The sequence below is a fragment of the Rissa tridactyla genome, chromosome 1 (genome assembly GCF_028500815.1).
Source record: "Rissa tridactyla isolate bRisTri1 chromosome 1, bRisTri1.patW.cur.20221130, whole genome shotgun sequence".
NCBI lineage: Eukaryota > Metazoa > Chordata > Aves > Charadriiformes > Laridae > Rissa > Rissa tridactyla.
Window position 1 is genome coordinate 141,175,452 of NC_071466.1, and position 18,719 is coordinate 141,194,170.

Here is an 18,719-nt window from a genome sequence, read left to right on the forward strand (position 1 = left end):
GAACCAGAAAACTACCGCTGCGGTGGGAATTCCACCAGTGCAGAAGAGAGCGCTACCGTTGCATTGATGTTTGGACCACATCTTCAACCATTATGATATCCAACAAACACAGGATGCAAAATAATTAAACAAACTAAAAATCATCCAGTTATAGCTGTCACCTGAGTGTCAACTGTGGTTTGGAGGATAAGACTTGCACATGTTTTCTGAGTTGAGATAAATGTCCTCTAAGGGAAGCAACAGTTCTATCGGAGAACATCGCGATGGAGGTCTAACAAGTATGTATGTTTGGGGTTTAGATTAAAATCTGTGACGGGTGTTTATTAATAATAGGAGCTACTAGGCTAAAATGTCAAGACATGTTTGGAGAGAGAAAAAGAGATTTCTAGTCTGGAAGGAAAGGAAAATCTTACTTGTTTTTACATGATTCACTAGCTGTAAGACCCTTCTATGGAGCCCCTCAAATCTACACCAGTAACTATTGTACATGAAATAAAATTCTCTTAGGCACGGGATAAACCTGTGCAGCCCCGGATCTTGAAGCCAAGAACAATATGGTCAACATGTATAAATATCTGGAGAGGGCTTATGGTCTGGAAAAACAAAGGAAATGTCCCACTCAAAGCAGCAGCTGGGCCAAGCGCACCCACTAACCCGTCTGAACTGTTGGATACCAGAGCAGAACAATTTAATGATACCTTGCAAGCAAGGTTGTGAACCCCTTATACTACCCATGGCATAAACCAGACCCTGCCCCGAAGAACTTACAGCCGCAATACAGACACAGATAGATGACGTGACTTCCCTCAGGCAGCTGGAGATAAAGTCGGAAACAGCATAGAGGTCAATCTGCTTTAACCCAACAGCCCACTGATCTGCTCAGCCTTTGGATTACTGTGGTTATTGCTCTTGCATTAGCATCTAGGAGCCCCAAGGACAATGATACTGTTGTGCTGGTCTCTGTACAGCCACACAACGAAAAGATGGTCCCTGCCCCAGAGAGCTTTCATGCTAAAGCACTAGACACAGCAACTAGAAAGACAGGGGAGCACAGGAAAGCAAAGAGACAAGAAGTGCTTTTACAAATATTTTCCCTTAAGTTTCAGTTAAACAAATACTTCAGGCTGACATAAGACAGCACTGAAAGTAACAGGTCTGATCTCCTGTGCCACTCCTCCCTTCTGCCAGCATGGGTCTTTCTGCAGCCAGGTGAAACGGCACGGGGAACTGAAGGAGCTGAAAAATAACATCCTCTTTCTTTAATGGGTTGGTTTTTGGCCAGATCTGCCTCCCATTCAGACTCAGCACAAGGACACAGAAAAAGAGTAGCCAGCAGACATACAACAAGAGTGCGACGGTGTCTTTAGGCAGCAGTGCTAGCTGGTTTTATATGTCTGTTGAACCAATCACTGCCCGGGCAACTATTGGTCCAATAGCGGGACCAGCTAAATGACGAGGATGCCTTTAAAGGGACCATTATAGGTAAGGATGCTTCCGGGACTAGTGAAACTAAGGCCTTCCTCTAGAAATCTCGGTAAATGCATCTGAGGGAAGCATGCACTGTCTTGCTGTTTAGTGATTAGTGGTGCCTTCCATGATGGCAGGAGCCATGCATAATGATACCCTCAAAGGGAGGGAAGGTTAAAGAGCAAAATTCCCTTTAAAAAGCTCAAAATGCTGATCAAGTATGCCATATGTAAAGTCAACAGGACATGCTTTATCTCTCTGGAAAGATGGGAGTCCCTAGTTTTGAAAGAATGTTGTGGATATTGAACACAACTCACCATAGAAGAGCTATGAAGTATTATAACAGTCTTGAAAATGTGAAGAGCAAGAAAACTATGCAACCTGCGAAGAATTTGCAAAGGAAGGTGAGCAGAAAGGACCACGGTATGATAGAAGGCCATGAAAAGCGTGGAAGGAGGATCCATTCTGCTTTTGAGCTGAGTGACCACCAGAGTTGGGAACAGCAGTCTTAGGTGAACGGGTGAAGGTGGAGAAAAGATTCACAAGTGGGTAGGGTACAGAAAAGGTGTAGCTAGCTTCAGAGAGATTCACTTGTGTCTAGCAGACCTAAAGCTTAACTGTGAAAGACAAACTTTAAGATATGAGATGCCCCTACATGGATGACCTGTGGATTTCTACAGCTGAGGAAAGCCTCAATGAGAACTCACTCTGAAGACAGTGCCCAATGAAAATGGGTCGCTCCAGTCCGGGGAAAATCCTAGAGGACAACTAAGGCTATGAACTGAGGCCAGGGATGCTCTGAAATTCGCATCTTCTTTCCTTCTAGAAGTTACAAAATGCTCCAAAGCTCTAACAAAATCCTGGACATAGGGGTTTCCTACAATGGGCTTCACTCTGTTCTTGTAGGTTTGCATGGTGCTTGCAGTTAACGCAGGAGGATCTGGTAAACCAAAAGTACTTCTAATTAGTACCAACCCAATTTCCCAAGGGCTGGTCTAGTAAACATGGACAAACCCTTGGTTGACTACAGCCCAAGGCAAGATGGAAAATTGAAGGCGGTGGGGTAGATTTCTCACCAAACCACCATAATCACTTTGAGGGTCAATATTACCTCCTGCTAGCTCTTGTGGAGACATTTTCTAATGGAAGTGTGTAAGCCCTTGTGTCTTTGGCAATAAGCAAGCCATGGAGAGACACTGACACAGGACAAGTGCACAGTGTCATACTTACAGTTCACTGCCCAAGTTTGGAGTCTGGATGGCAATGCACTGCTGTGGGCTACATTTTTAAGATGAGTGCCTAAATCCACACTTCTGCTTCTAAAAGCAGGTACTTAAGAATCTAAAAATAGGTCTGCATAATTATCCTTTGGAAAGTAGTTTTTAAACTGTGCAGCTGACACTTGGGAATTCCAAGTGGCTGATCAAACTGAATAGAAAACTGTAGCTATAAAGTGAATGCACGACCAGACTATATTGAAAAGACTAGCTTATTATGACAAGAAAAGCCAGTGGCACTTTTCCCATGATCACCCTTCAGCACTCTGATTTCCACAGTACAAAGTCCAAAGAAGACAAGAATTCATTCCAGTATCCCACATCTGGATATTGCCCTATCCTGTAACTTGTTTTGTGTTTTTGTTAGACTTAAATTTTATTTCAGTGGGATGTTCTCTTTTAATTTGCAAAGCGTATGAGGCAGCTTGTGTATTCAGGAAGCTATTAACCACAAACGTCTGATTCCGGGGGAAGAGAAGGGAGGGCAAAATTACTGGAAATTGAGATTTAGAAAAAAATGGTGTGGATATTAGTTGAAGAAAGCAGAAGGTATGGCTAAACAAATAGAAGAAACTCTGGATGCAGAAGTCTGTTTTCAGGAGTATCTCATGAAATTTCTCTCTCTCAGCAGTCATGCCTGTGATGCGTACCTGGTACCAGCACAGTAAGTGCTAAACAAAGAGCAGAATTTGAACTGTAGCATTAAAACTGCAGAGTTGCTTCCAAAAATAATAAAGAACTAATATCAGTTTTAGTATTGCTATTCCTGGTGCGATCACTGCTTTAAGAAACATCTTGCCTTTAGTCTTTGTCTGGATTCATCACATACACATGATCCAGCACAAAGCTAGACAGCAACAGCACACAATACCTAATGTCGCATAAATCCTGCTGGTACAGGATTAACTTCTCAACAACTTCTAATGCACTTGGGACAACAAGGTGAGGTGACACAATGCTTATATCGGTGTCCCACGGACGTGGCATTTGTGATATGATGTTACAAGTCCTAAAGCTAGGTTCATTGTAGTGTCAAACTCCACCCAGAGGCGTACAGTTTCAGATGAGCTGAATGATGGATCTATTTTTTTCTTTCAGAACAAGGACATCTAAGAAAGATCAGAACACTAAAACTTTCTAGGAGCCCCTGTTTCCCTCCATTGACTCCAAGGTGAGCCTACACATTTATCTCAGATGGAGGTGCCTAGAGACAGACAAGACAACAGCCGTTCCTACTGTTGCCTTTAGCCAGCTATACCTCAGGTGCCCAGTCTCACACGGACACTTTGCAGTAGGTGAACTGAATCCTGACTTGGATTTCTAGGGAAATATGGAACTGTGTAAGACTTATTCTGCAAATCATACGCACTTCTCTTTCATTGGCTCCTGGAAGGTTTTTCCATTACATGCTGTGACTGCTGGTACCGGGTAGCTTGGGATGGAGATATTCCAGAGAGGCACTAAACATCTGATACAGTGGCCATAGTCTGATGCAGGTCCTGGAATAATAAAAGTGTGAGCTAGGTCTGAAGGTCATCCTCTGGGACAGAGGAGGCAAAGAAAATTTATAGTCTTCTCCACTGATCTGTGCAGGAGATGACCTGTAAAGGGTGCCTCACAGTTTTCTTCTCCTCTCTACAACCCAAGTACCTTCCAATGTTTTTATTCCAGTAGGCATGCTCATGTTCATTCATATAATGCTAAATGAACATGTGATATATATAGATCCATATTCTATTATATTTACACAATACTTTTTACATTTCACTATGAAAGTTTCTACTGCACAGGAAGATGAAGTTCACGACGACTGATCGTTCAAAGTGGCCATTAAACAAATGTGTATGTGCACAAGCATACAGCAATGGGAGGATACTAAGCACAATGCAAGGTGATGGACCTCCTGTGATGGTATTTTTATCTTTCTCATAGGCAGAAGGTTGAAAGGGATATGCCAGCAATGAGTCATCTCCTATTCAGCTTGCTTGGGTGCTGACTTCAGTGGCAAGAATAGCTGTATCAGCTTTTTGGAGAAGATTTTCTTTTAGATCCTCACACCTTGAAGCTAACAACAAGTTCCAAACTCCTGCAACACACTTCTTTCTTACTATGCATCCTCCTGGAGGACTTTTTTACAACTTCACATTGCTGCAGCAGGATTTGAATTGGTTGAGTGATAGGAAGCGAATTGTTGTGGGCCATTTCAGTATGTGTACTATGATCTGAGAGGTTTTAACTTCAGCTGGGGTGTCTGAGACACAGCATGAAGAGGTTATAGTGACATTATAAGGACAGGTGCAGCCATCAGATGTGCCAGTGGCGAAAGCGGTACAGTGAACATGGTGACCAAGTATTAGTCCCTGTAAGTGGAAGTGGGTAAATTGAATTATTCTACCTAGAGGTAGAAGCCCTGCTCCACACAATGCAGGAATGGGGAAAAGACAGAGTGGTCTCATCTCTGCAGCAGTGTCCCTGGTTCTAGAGACAGCAAATTACCAGTTCAGCCCTGGGAAAAGAACAAGTAGCTGCAGAACTGCTGCGCTGTACAAGCCAGTTGGTCTCCTGCTGAGACCGCTGGCTTATCAGCAAGTAGAAATAGCTACCTCAAGTTTTGCAGATCCCACTCTGCTGTTCAGACCCCTTAAATCTTATGCTTTGTATTGGTGAGTGCTGCAGCACCAAAGTTTTTTCTCAGTTCTCCCAAGCGTGTCTTCCTACAGACCTGCAAGATCTGTACAAAAGCCAGAAACAAAGGCCTAGCTTCTGACCAGAGCTAGCAAAAATTTTCCATCAGAACATTTTAATCTCAGAAGGTGCCATTTCATCAAAATTTAGTCTTTCCACTGGAACTCGCTAGTTTTTGACAATGCTGCCATGAAAAAAATCCCACAAAATTTAAAAGAGTGTTTTGATAAGATCAAACTCCTTCTGCATTGGAACAAATGCTAATTTTTTTTTCCTTTTAAAAGGAGTTTTGTTTGTTTTTTTTTTAATTTAAAGAAATCAAAACCAGAAATAAATGGTTACATTTGATCCCTCAAAGTTCAAATAACTCCAAAATATAAATTTACGATTAATCTGTTTCACAAGATTATATTTTTGTTTGATAGCAAGGAGATAAATCAAATACTTGGTGTAAACTTGGCATGTCCCTAATGACGAGGTTATGGAGTCTAATCGGCAGGTCTTCTAAGAAAGCCAGAACCTTAAGCCGGAACCACACTGTTCTCCCTCTTTTCTCATCATGTGCTCTTCCGCACAGATTTTGAGAACTAAATCTATTAGGAGAGGCTCACAGAAGATGTTGGGAGGCTGGGAATCTTGGAAAACCCTTGGAGTCGACGGTCAGTGCAAATCTGTGTGAGCTCTGTGCCTACAGGATTTCATGGCACCAGACTTCCAAATATTCCCATGGAAAAGGCCATTCATTGGGGTGGAACTGAGCTCTTTGCAAAGGGTCCACATGACAGCTGTGCAAATCTCTTTTCTACCAGGCCTTTTGGGACCTCTTAATGAGGTCATTTCATACTTCAGAAATGGCCCTTTCTTTGAAAACCCTTGCTGTTTGAAGGGGACTACTTAGCCCACCTGAGCTCCTCTTTTCCTTGAGAGTCAGGAGTCTCCACAGCTGCAAGTCTGTTAAACAGCACCACGCGCCAGCAGACCTCTGTGCCCAAGCAGAGCACTGGTCACGAACAAGGAAGACGTCAGCAGAGCACACCCGGCTGCTGGCCCTTTACCAAAAATTAATGCCACCCCTGAAGTGCACAACGACAAAACACGCTGCCTTTCAAAAGGGCCATCTACAAAGCGCTATACCAGGCCATATGGAGATAATCAAACTAGCCTGCAAGGCCACTAGGGCATCTAAAGCAGTCTACCTGCCATGGTGCTCAGACTTGGCTAACGCAACCTTCATATCGAAGAAATTCAGCCCTCTAAGCAGAGCTGTAAAAAGTGAAAAGGAGGGTAAAGCTACCCTGTATGGAGCCTTAGGGTCTACACCAGGCCTGACACCTGTGTTAGCTTATTTAATTTAAGTGGGGTACATCTGCACAGCACTGTATCCCGTGATGTTAGCCTTTCCAAGACTAGTACGTCAGCATGAAGAGTGTTGGGGCACCATCACCATCCATGTGCTTTAGCACAAGCTGCTGAGAAGCCAAAGTGGCAGACCTTATCACGTGAAATATGGGTGACTGCATTGCATTTCTTTTGAATTCGCTGCAGCTACAGCTAATAATTATGCCCTTTGGGGGAAAGCTATTACCAACCCCATGGCAAACATGTGCTGTACGATGTGCGTAGCAGTCTTGTAAAACTGGGGGGTTTTGCTCAATTTAGCAGAGATAAGTTTATTGGTATGAGCTGCAGCAGCAATAAAACCTAGACACTTTTGGATAATGTCACTGGTGGCCATCATATAGTTAACACTAACTGGGTTCCTAAACAGTCAGGGGGAGAAATTCTTGTAACAGGATGTAATTAGTGGGGGTTATATCACATTTTAATTTGTTGCTTAGTGCTTCCATGAAATCGGTTCCTTGAGGCATGTCAGAGAGGAGAAGTAGTAACTGTAAAAGACGTTTCCCAAACTTTTATTCCTGTGACTTGCTCCACAGAAGCCAATGAAAATACCCACATCAGTAGCAGAGTTGTGAAATTCGTTTCTTCTTTTTGATTATATTATACAGGAGAAACGTAAGTTACAGGATGACAATACTGATTTCCCAAAGCTGGCCACTTCCCCGCAATACTTCACATCTTGGCTGGGTATTTTTGCAGGATTTCTAGTCTCGTCAGCCTGTAGTCAAGCAGTGGGAGCTGGGAACAAAGACGATCAGGAAAGCGATGGCACTGTTGTTTCCCTCTCTGAATTAAAGTCATCTGAAAGCCTAGCTGATAGCTCAGAGTGCGACGCTGAACGGTGCATCGTTCCACAACAAGAACGGCAAGCCTGAGAGCATTTGCCTCCACTGCAATTCAATCAGGGTGCCTTGCAGCTCGAATTGCTACTATTTTGTGGGTCACTACCTCCTCCAATATTCTGTGTGCCCTCTCTTGTTTTCTTTTCATTTGCTATGCAGGCTCGCAGACCTTCCTGCTAGGTTTCACTTGGGAGGCCCAGAACCCCTGTTCTGCAAATCCTAACAGGACCTTGATGGATGCTAATGTCTCTGCCTTTCATATCATTTTACCAGTGAAACCTTTGATCTGTCAGCAGTCTTTATATCAATGCAGTCATCTCATAAAATGGAGAATATGACAAAAATATCTGCTGGGCTAACGTAGAGTATCCCCTCCACCCCTCATCAAAATGCAGCATTAGGGAGTTTACTTTAACCTCCAGCAGCCAGATGTGCAGTGAGGGTAGAACTGGGAGCGCAAACTTTTTTTTGGTTGTTTTGGTTTTTTTTTCCAAAAAAAAAGCAGCCTGCTAAAGGAACTTGTAAAGCAACAAGTACTGTACATTATGATTCAGAGCAGCAAGGGACAGCTGGAGAGACTTGATTGGCTCCAGCCCAATGAAACAGAGGCTTCTTGTGACCAGCTGCTGTGCTGCAGCATGAATGACAAGGGTAATAATTGATTACTAACTGGCAGCTCAAAAGGAAGAAAGAATTAACAAGAGTGATGAGGTGCTTTACAGCTTGGTAACTGTAAAACCAGTAGAACAATTAGGGGAAAAAGAAAGGGTTTTCACTTCTTACCTTAGAGTTACAAGGACAGTGCTAGTTATTGTAAATCGCCTGACAAGCGAGCCAGAGGGGCAGGTCAGTGAGGAATATGGGGGCTTTGCACGCCCACAGGTCCCACAGAATCATTCAGCAGATTTACCGGGGAGCAGCTAAAACTCAATCAAAAGCATCCAGCCATGCCAATTACATTGGTAGTCAAGGCAAGGTCTCTGAGCCGTCAGCCATAATATCATAGTGGATCTGAAACCTCCAGCGAATGGTGCATTGTGACAAACCAATTCTTTGCCTTTCAGTGGGCGCTCGATGGCACATAAACTCTTTCTGCCCTGAGAATAAACGCACGCCTTTTTCTTTTCCTTCTCCCCCCCCCCCCCCCTCTTGTAAATGGCTTTTGTGTTCACCAGTAAATGCACTGGATGCATTGTTGCTACACCTTTCTTCAAGGAGCTTGTACTGACCTCATGCTCTGGGCCATGTAAAGCCTTCTGGTCACTGAGCGCCAGGCTCTGCCCCTTTTTCATGCAGAGTAGCACCTCACTTTGGGCCAGATCATGGCCAGCATGCCAATGCAAGAAGTAAGGGACCATAACGTGTCCTGTGTCTTGCTTCTCACACACAGGGGAACAATAGCCTCTGCGGACTGTGCCCTTTCCTTAGCCCAAGGGGAAAGAAGGGAGAACTTGATGGATCCTTCATTTCCTTTCCCAAGGCATCTGGCAGCAGGAAGCATGTGCTGTGCCAGCTACAGACCCGTCACGGATTGCTCCCTTCCCAGAGCAGCAAGGAGACAGGTCTGACCCAGCGGTAGCTCAGCAGTGGGTGGCTCCTTTCCTGGGGCTGAAGCACCGTGATCTGATCTAGCTCTCTGTGAGCAGAGCTGATAAAATCAATGGGGCTAATCATGGGGAAAGGTATCGTTCAGCATGAGCAAAGCTGGCAGCCTCTGCTCTGACATATGGAAAATGATCTTCTAGCTGGTTGAAGCCTCTTCAATGCAGCCCACCCTCACCCCTCCTCCCACTCCAGAATCTGCCATCCTTGTACTTATGAAGTAGCTCCTTACCACTGGCAAGGTCTGACACCTTCCAACTCAAAGTTAACAAGATTTTTCTCTCCTATCTTTAGCCATTTAAAAGCTAAACAACCCATCCAAATTGGGGGTTTTGCCATCTTCTACAGCCACTACAAAGAAAGCTCTCCCCCCAGAGGTGGATTCTTACCACCTCAAGTGATTACTTGAGGATGGTACACCATCCACCTCTCATACTGGCCTATGAACGTGCCTCAACAACTAGTGAGGAGCTGACCTTGAATTTTTAGGGGGATAAAGTTAGGGGAGAGCCATTGTCATGCCCTGTTCAGGGTCTTACTCTGACATTTTAGACCAGTGACGTCAATGAGTAGTGCACTAAGGAAATCAGGATTGGTCCCCTCTGCGACTAGATGTGTAACACCTTGGGCTGTGTGGCAAGGAGGACAATGGGCTCAGGTTGCTAACGTGGCGTTCCACCAACAAGAAAAGATGCCGTGACAGAGGGGAGCTGAGCTACTCCAGGGTAGGGATAATTAGGGTTGTCCTCGCTCCCACGGAGTGGAACATTAATGGAACAAATTTCAAACAGAGGATATTGCAGTGGAGCTCAAGATGTACAAATGCAAATGGTACAAGAGGCATGTCTTCATCAGTTCACCCTTGAAGACTCCCCTAAGGACTATAGAGGGAACTTTACTAGAAAATCTACCAAAAATTCAAGGCCTGGGGGTGGGTTGGCAGGTCTGGGTTTTTTGTTATTATATACATAGCGCAAAAATGTGCTTGACTAATCTAAACCTTGTGTTGCTTTCTTATACTGCTAGAGCAATTATAGCTGAGGAAAAAAAACACATCACCCAATATGGAAATACTTTTTTTTCATGTTTGACATTTTTACATTTTTACTGACAGGGCAAAGCCTATGATTTAATCGGTCTCCATTTCCCATAACTGCTGAGAAGGGACTGGCCCCTCCTCCACATTTCTCAAAGGGCTGATGATTAGACAGAAGGCCGTGCAAAACTCAAAGGAGTTAACTCCATCTATCACGTAGCACTGTTGAACTAGGAAAAAAAACCAAAAAGAAAAAAGAAAAGAAATGCTTTCTCCCAAAGGTCTTGGTGTGTGCACTGCAGAGTACATAGTGACTGTGAGTCTCTGTGGCAGAAATGGGATTATTTTGAAGATACAAGATATTTTTGCCACTCATTCAGGAAAATGAGAAGCTATTCTGCGTTTCTTTTACTGAAGCACATTCCTTCCACATCCTTTTTTTCACTCTTATTACTCTTTTTGGTAGCAATGCCACAGCCTACTGTGAAGAAAGAAAGAAAAAAGAAAGAAGAAAACCAGGAGGCCCCAGCTCTGCTCTTCTCAAAGGTGATGGACCCACCTCAGTGTGTCAAGCAAATTCCCTTCAGTATGGACCAAACAGACAAAAAGTACTAGCACCCCAGCCCAGGAAAAGACAAGTGGCAGCTGTTTCCTCCAGAGAAGGTGTAGAGATGCAGCTGCAAGCAAGAAAGAGCAAATAATCAGGTGGTCACAGAGACAATAGAAACTGGAAGCTGAGCGCAAATTATGTCATCGGTGATGATCAAGGTTTTTGGAGCTTGGAAAGAATTAAAAACTGTCCTGGAGGAGAAACTGATCTCGAACTTGTAAGAGTATAATTAACTTTTCCTTTCAGCCCTCCCACACACATGCTGGCACTGTCCCCTCATGCTGCTGTGACGACTCATGGGAACGGGAGGGTGCCACAGGTGACCAGAAGAGATCTCACCCTGTGGAAAAGTGGCATAAAAGTGCTCTGAGGATCTGGGGATGGCCAGAAGTAAGATACTCACTTGCTCTGCAAGCAGAAATGTCAGTTGTTGTAAGTGCAGTTAACAGATAAGACTGTGCTTTCAGTGGCTTATCACTTTGCCATGTTACTAAGTTCAAGTATTACCTGTGCAAGACCTTTGGCCACAGTGGAGAGGGATATCCTGGGGTTTAACTGTTAGTTTGGTTTTTTTCCTAGATGTTAGCAAAACTAGTTTAGCTGATTGAAAGTGTAAAGAGGCGGAAAGCCAGGTTGTCTTGACCATGTCTGAAAAAAGTTTCTATGTGGTGATTTTTGAGCTGGCATTTTCAAAGAATCCATACTTACTAAGTTCCAAAACCTCACAACCCTCACCTGGGACCTGTCTGTGCATGCACAGACACAGCGGAGAAGAAGGTCCCCCTCAGGTCTTACCAGGAAAACAGGAATGAACCCCAAATTTTCCTGTGGCTGCCTCTGCTGACCAGCCTGAGCCAGACTGAGGGCAACCAAAGGCTGTTTCTAGGAGGCAGCTGGGGTGGTCTGGCTGCCACTCCAGCAGAGGGAAAGAAAAGAGAACTAGTGCTCAGGAGACCAAGAAAGAAGCAGAATAAGGAAAGGAGACTGGAGCTCACCATGAAGGAGAAACTGGACTGGGACAAGCAGCCAGGATTTGTTGTGGGAGAAGAAGAGTTGAGAGTCGGTATTGAATTAGGACATCAAGTCTTGAGAGAGACTCTAGGAGTGGGTGGGCAAGAAGAGAGAGGCTAGGAGAGAGGTGTGAGAAGGGAAACTGGAGCTGTAGTTCACCAACACAGTACAGCATGTTTCACAGAGGATTTTTTCTTATCTCATTTTACAGATGAAGAAACTAGATCATACGGACATTAGGTGACTTCTCCAAAGATATGCAGGTAATTATGAAGTTAAATATCAGTCCTTCACATTTCTACTCAGACACAGCGGAAGTGGGGTTTGCCATGAGACCACTCTTATTTTTGAGATGGGGCCAGTTGTCTCTCATACCTTCACAATGAGGTGTGGGAACCTTGGGTTTTTCTCAGAGCTATCCTGCTGACCAGTGAGCAGCATGGGTCACTGCCTCCACCTCCCTGGAGTCCTGTTGCCTGTGGTTTTCAGGACGACGTGTGATGCACCAAGAAACTCACTGAAGCGCTGCATTGTGGGAGACCCAGTCCAGCCCCAGAGCATGGCCGGTCAGAAGGAAGTAGGGCATGAGGTTTTCTCATTCAATACCGTCTGCTTACAGCTCAGAGGTTTCAGGTTTTGCTGCAAAGCCAAAATTCACCTAGGCAAAAAAGAAAAAAAAAACAAACAAAAAAAAAACAGAAAGAAAAAGAGTTTGGTAGTCCGTGATATTAAGGATCCTGAAGAAGAGAACAAGAAAAGGAACTAGCTACCTGCAATTGTACTTTCCTACCTTGCACAACTTTATTTATACAAGTGGGTCTGGCTCATGTGGCTTGTTCAGACAGCTCCAGTGGGACTTATTTAATAAAAAGGACAGTGCAGGAAAGGATTTGTAAACTCTGGGAGAAACCCAAATTCCTGTGTAAAGAGCCTTTAGAATCTTTCAATAGATTTCCAGTGACTTGCCTTGTTCATTGCGGGTTTCTAAAAACATACTAACAAGCAGACAATAGCTTAGCAGCAATCAGGCTAATAAAAAAATTATTATTATCATCATCATCATCATCATCACCGCCATTATCATCATCGTCACATTATTACTCCACCAGATTTACCAATAGAGAAGGAAGGGTAATTCCTCTTCGTAAATTATCAACTGCTGCTGAAAGTGCAATGCGGCCTCACAGAAACCTCCAGACATTTTCCTCTGCTTTCGTTATCACATGCTAAACGCATTACGGTCCACCATGCACCCCCACATTTTTGAGCTTATGTTGTGACTTCTGCTATTCTACAAACTTCAGAAATAGATGGAGATATGCGTGCATTTTGACAATAATATCCCATGCCCCCATTTAAGGAGGAGGAGAACATGGAGGTATCATTAGGTACTAGGAATTTGCTCATAAAAGCATTGAATAAAGTGGGTAGGTGCCTCGTGAGACTGCAATCAAGTTAAAATTACTTGTGATTCAAATTGAAAGTAAAAGGCACTGACGCACTCATTGCTTGCAATTAAAGTACACATCAAAGAGGAGTTAGTATTATTAAGCAAAACTGAAAGTGTTGCAGATAGAACACCTATTCTGCTAATCCTCTAGTTAGACATTCTCATTTCTTCGCCTACAAGGTGCAGGGCTTCCCCTCTGCTGCGATCAAACTTTCAGAATAAAAATCATTATTTCTAAACCAATTTCATTACAGTAAAAGCAGAACAGAGTGCAAGACCCTGTGAAACTGTTCTGAGAAGGGCATTGGTAAAGTACTGGACAGAGACTTCTGAAACGAGTGCAGTTCCTAGGTCCTCTGTAGCTTTCCTGTGTGTCTGATCAAGTCATTCAGTGCATCTGTGCTTCAATTCCCGAACATCAAGGGCAGGGGGATACCACAACATTCCCACACTCAGCTTGATGGGACCGTGTCAAGTATAGACTTTGGAGGTCGGACTTGAGATTTCGCTTCTGCCTGGTCTCTGATCTTTGTTACCAAGCTGCTCATTTGTCTCATTCAGTGCCAAGGGAGGCTCAGCTGGGCACAGGGAACCCTCTGCCCCTCGATGGGCTACTCCACATACGGAAAGCAGTTCTCTACCTGCATGCTCCCTGGAGCACTGGATTTACAGCATGTATTCAGAATGAATTCATGGCAAAAGTACCATGACTTTCCCTTGCGACAGTGGGCCCCAGAGGGAAAAGGCTGGTGATTCCCAAGGCTGGAACAAAAACACGTGAAAGAAGAAAGTTCAAGAATTAGGGCACACGGCAGGGTTAGGGGCCAGTCTTTGTCTTTAGTCTTGTGTATTTTTACATTAAATCATCAGATTAATCATCATAGGTGTACACGAATGGTCTTGGGAAGTGAGATCTGTAGAACAATCTTTGGTCTAATGTAGCTTGTAGCAGGTAGAACATTAGGCCAGTCAGTCTGACCTCGGTGCCTGGGAAGGTCATGGAACAGATCTTCCTCAGTGCCATTACACGGCACATGCAGGAGAACAGGGTGATCAGGCCCAGTCAGCATGGGTTTGTGAAGGGCAGGTCATGCCTATCAAACCTAATATCCTTCTATGATAAGGTGACCCACTTAGTGGATGAGGGAAAAGCTGTGGATGTTATCTACTTGGATTTTTGCAAAGCTTTTGACACTGTTTCCCACAGCATTCTCCTGGAGAAACTGGCTGCTCATGGCCTGGACAGGTGTACTCTTCGCTGGGTAAAAAACTGGCTGGATGGCCGTGCCCAGAGAGTGGTGGTAAATGGAGTTAAATCCAGTTGGTGTCCAGTCACAAGTGGTGTCCCCCAGGGCTCGGTGCTGGGGCCGGTTCTCTTTAATATCTTTATCAATGATCTGGATGAAGGGATCGAATGCACCCTCAGTAAGTTCGCAGATGACACTAAACTGGGCAGGCGTTTTGATCTGCTTGAGGGTAGGTTGGCTCTGCAGAGGGATCTGGACAGGCTGGACCGATGGGCTGAGACCAATGGTATGAGGTTCAACAAGGCCAAATGCCGGGTCCTGCACTTGGGACACAACAACCCCATGCAGCGCTACAGGATTGGGGCAGAGTGGCTCGAAAGCAGCTTGACAGAAAAGGACCTGGGGGTGTTGGTTGACAGCCGGCTGAATATGAGCCAGCAGTGTGCCCAGGTGGCCAAGAAGGCCAACAGCATCCTAGCCTGTATCAGGAATAGTGTGGTGAGCCGGACTAGGGAAGTGATCATCCCCCTGTACTCGGCACTGGTGAGGCCCCACCTCGAGTACTGCGTTCAGTTTTGGGCCCCTCGCTACAAGAGGGACATTGAGGTGTTGGAGCGTGTCCAGAGAAGGGCTACAAAGCTGGTGAGGGGTCTGGAGGACAAACCTTATGAAGAACGACTGAGGGAGCTGGGGTTGTTTAGCCTGGAGAAGAGGAGGCTGAGGGGAGACCTTATCACCCTCTACAACTACCTGAAAGGAGGTTGTTGAGAGATGGGGGCTGACCTCTTCTCCCTAGTGACAAGTGATAGGACGAGGGGAAACGGGTTCAAGTTACGTCAGGGGAGGTTTAGATTAGATATTAGGAAACATTTCTTCACTGAAAGGGTTATTAAACATTGGAATAGGCTGCCCAGGGAGGTGGTGGATTCACCATCCCTGGAGGTGTTTAAAAAAAGGGTAGATGGGGCACTTAGGGACATGGTTCAGAAGTGGCTCTTGTCAGGGTAGGCTAAAGGTTGGACTCGATGATCTTAAAGGTCCCTTCCAACCTCAACAATTCTATGATTCTATGATTCTATGATTCTAAGGAGACTTGACCTTTTAAAGATAATGCTGACCCTGATCATTGTTTGTAAGATGCTTTTTAGTTGGGCTATATATGAACATTTCACACGGAATGCCTTCCTGACCTTGCACCTATTCCAATCCTTCTGCTGAGCTTCCCAGCATACATTTGTGCTTGTTTCTCATACAGGCTAGGGAGATATAGCTTGCTAAAAATTCCATCTCAAATCTCCTTCCTTTTATACAGTGAGAGAAAGAACCAGAACACAGCATGCAACTGTAGCCTCCACCTTTAAGACCACATTATCAAGAATGTATCTACATTCACATTAGGTGCACAAGAAAAAAGCCTGACAAGTCTGCGTTGTTTGAAGCTGTGAGAAAAGGAGAAATAAAAAGAAATGCAATAAAGCTATCTGGTCAGAGAAGAAATAAAAGTTGCATACAGGAAAGCACAGAACACAGGCAATGACTTTTTGCTATTGCTTGTCAAAAAAGCAAGAGAGAAGCTTTTTGAGAGTAGCTAATATCAGCAGGAGGGGAATTTCCCCACCAATGGGAAAACCGCAGCAAAATTTCACAAGGAAAGGGCACATGAGAAACAAGTTCTGATGTTCTGCACCACCTCATAGAATCATAGAATCATAGAATCATAGAATCATAGAATGTGTTGGGTTGGAAGGGGCCTTTAAAGGTCATCTAGTCCAACCCCCCTGCAGTAAGCAGGGACTTCTTCAACTAGATCAGGTTGCTCAGAGCCTCATCAAGCCTGGCCTTGAATGTCTGCAGGGATGGGCCCTCCACCGCCTCTCCGGGCAACCTGTTCCAGTGTCTCACCACCCTCATTGTAAAGAACTTCATCCTAATGTCTAATCTAAACCTACCCTGCTCTAGTTTAAAACCATTGCCCGTCGTTCTATCACTACCTCACTGCACCTTAAATCCCTCTCGTGGAAGAATGCCTTGTGCCATGCAATCCTTTAGCATCATGAGGTCTCATGCAACTGGCAGGAATATCTACACAACTCTAGGGGCTTCCAACCATGCAACTGCTTGTGGGCTGCCAAGATCCTGCTCCATACTCCATCATAGCCCTGCAGACTTGTCCCAGCTCCAGCCAGGGGAACCCATGTTTACCTCTGGACCTGCATGCTTTGTAATGCCTGGCAACCCAGCACATCTTTCTCCATGAGCAAGTAATATGGGAACCATACTACTAACCTAATTCAGGCATTCAAAGAAGGAAGTCAGGTTCCTTAAGCCTTTTAGAAAGCGTCACCTAATAAGAAATGTGACATTGCTTTGATTCCAGGGGCATCATCGCAACCCAGTTGGACAGAGCAGCCATACTAGGCTCCTCGGGCCAGAGGAGCCCAGGCAGCAGGATGGGGTCCTTCTCCATCCATTGCATGAGCATCATTGGCTTTATGACCTCCAGAAGGAGGTTGCTGTGGGTGCCAGGGATGGATCTGTGGGACCGTTACATCAGGGCACTATGCATTCGGAAGTAAACCCAACAGGAAGGTTATGCTCTCGCAGGATACATTTGTCATATTACTCGAAGTTTTAGAGACTAAATTAGGTGAAAGGCAGCTCTTTCACTCAAATATCCCTCCAAGGCCAGGGACTTCACAGAAGAGTGGTGCAAGCACAGAAGGGTTTCAGTGCAGCTAGAGAAGTGCCACTGATGACAGATGCAATGTAAGTGAGCACAGAGCAAAGCTCTTTCAGTTCATTAAAATGTAAGGCTTAGAGCCTGGAAGAGGGGAGGTTGGAACCAGCCCTATGGAAAACTCCTGTGGAATTTAATAGAAAAAAATATTACAGATTTTGAAAGCTTAATGGGAATATTCCTTCCCCTGAAAAGGTTTTGGGGTTTTTGCACCGGTTTCCTTGAAATCTGTCCTCACACATTTCTGTGGACCCTCCTGGATTCATACCTATTACATTTCACCAGTCTTTTCCATGCAGACATGCAAACTGAAACCACAGAAAATATTTTCATGCACCCTCCACCCTCCAGAGCAAACCCACCACATTCACCCCGACTCAAGTGAGGTGTGACGTGGCAGCTTCCTCAGAGGTGCCAGCCAGCTGCAGCAGGCAGAGAGGCAGCAGAACCTGGGTGGAGGGAAATAAAGCCAGCTTTTAGGTAAAAATCCTGTGCTTGCTGCTTTTTTCCTTCTTTCTTTTGCAGCCAAGCTGAACAGTGCTAAATAATAGACTCACAAATCTGCGGAAGTTTATAAGCCACTCTTAGAAGAGACCAGTGGCTATCCTAAATATGAGGTGTCCACGAGCTAGCAAATCCTGCTCTGGTGAACGTGAGCACACCTCCTATTGACACCAGAGCGAGCTGTTCCCAATTACACTAATGCTGAATATGGCCCCATTATTGACTTTTCTTTATTGTTGGACATTGTTAAAAAAAAAAAAAGACACTGGAAAAATGTGCATTCTATCAAGTGTTGTGAAACTGCGTGGGTTGGAGAAGGCTCAGTTTTTAATAAAGGAAACATTCATTGCATCCCATTTCAAGGACTTCTGTTAGACAGAAAGGAGGAGGCAAGCAGGAAGCTGAAGCCTTTCTCCTGCTAATTCTCCCTTTGCTATCATACAATAACATTTTTAATTAAAAAAAAAGACAAGAAAAAAAAAGGAGGGGAGGAGTAGGAAATCCCTTTTCTTTTTCCTTCATTCCTCGTGGCTGTGTACGTGTAACCGTGGAGGCTGGGGAGGTTTCCTTACCTTTGTCAAGGTCAGAGCCTGGCATCACATATAGCGTGAGAGTGCTGCGTGCTCAGCTGGCCCTGCAGGGATCCTGACTGTGTCCCATTCACAGGAAAAGATGACAGACTAGCTTTTTTCCTGCTACGCTCAGGTTAATTTTTGCAAGGTTCCTATGGAATGTAAAAAAAAAAAAAAAAATTCATTTCAGAGACACATTTAAACCAACCTTAAAACTCAACATATGCTCCTTTAGTCATGTCCAGGCATACCTACAGTCTTCAGTCCTATTGCATTTT